At 41.5% G+C, this 574-nt stretch overlaps 1 protein-coding gene across 12 annotated transcripts in view; it reads left to right on the plus strand.

Moving 5' to 3' along the window:
- Positions 1–574, plus strand: part of TLN2 (talin 2) — a 499482-nt gene that overhangs the window by 341359 nt on the left and 157549 nt on the right. The gene's annotated exons all lie outside the window — the stretch shown is intronic.

A 574-nucleotide genomic window follows, 5' to 3' on the forward strand; every position in this document is an offset into this window, starting at 1 on the left:
ATTGTCTAATGGGATATCCTTTAGATCCTCCCGAGCTGCATAGTTTAAGGTTAGGAATTGAGAACAATCGTGATCAGGTGTTTCATTTTCCTTCTCAGGAAGGAAAGTGGCAGGATTTAAATTTCCACAAACTTTAAGCTTAGTTACTGGTCCATCTAACAACAATGACTGATACTTAAGAAGCCTACTGTCTGTCATCCAAATATTAACCTTAGAATTTAAGATTCTACTCACATCATGAGAAGTCAGTACAGTAAGGTTTCGTCCATTAATTATTTTTAAAGCTTCAGGTGCTAATAAAGCCGTTGCCCCAATTACTCTTAGGCAGTGGGGCCACCCACATGCAACTACATCTAATTCTCTGCTTAGATAAGCAATAGGTTGTTGGTGAGGCCCTCGGGGTTGTGTCAAAACTCCCAATGCCACACCTTTTCTTTCAGTGACAAACAAATTAAATTCTGACCCTGTGGGCAAGCTCAGAGCTGGAGCTTGCAGGAGAGCAGTCTGAAGAACCTTAAAAGCCTTTTGAGTTTCTGGAGACCAAACCAGTTTGTCAGTTTGGGCCTGCTGAGTT

This window comes from Bison bison, unplaced genomic scaffold (genome assembly GCF_000754665.1).
Source record: "Bison bison bison isolate TAMUID 2011002044 unplaced genomic scaffold, Bison_UMD1.0 scf7180017864146, whole genome shotgun sequence".
NCBI classification, from domain to species: domain Eukaryota; kingdom Metazoa; phylum Chordata; class Mammalia; order Artiodactyla; family Bovidae; genus Bison; species Bison bison.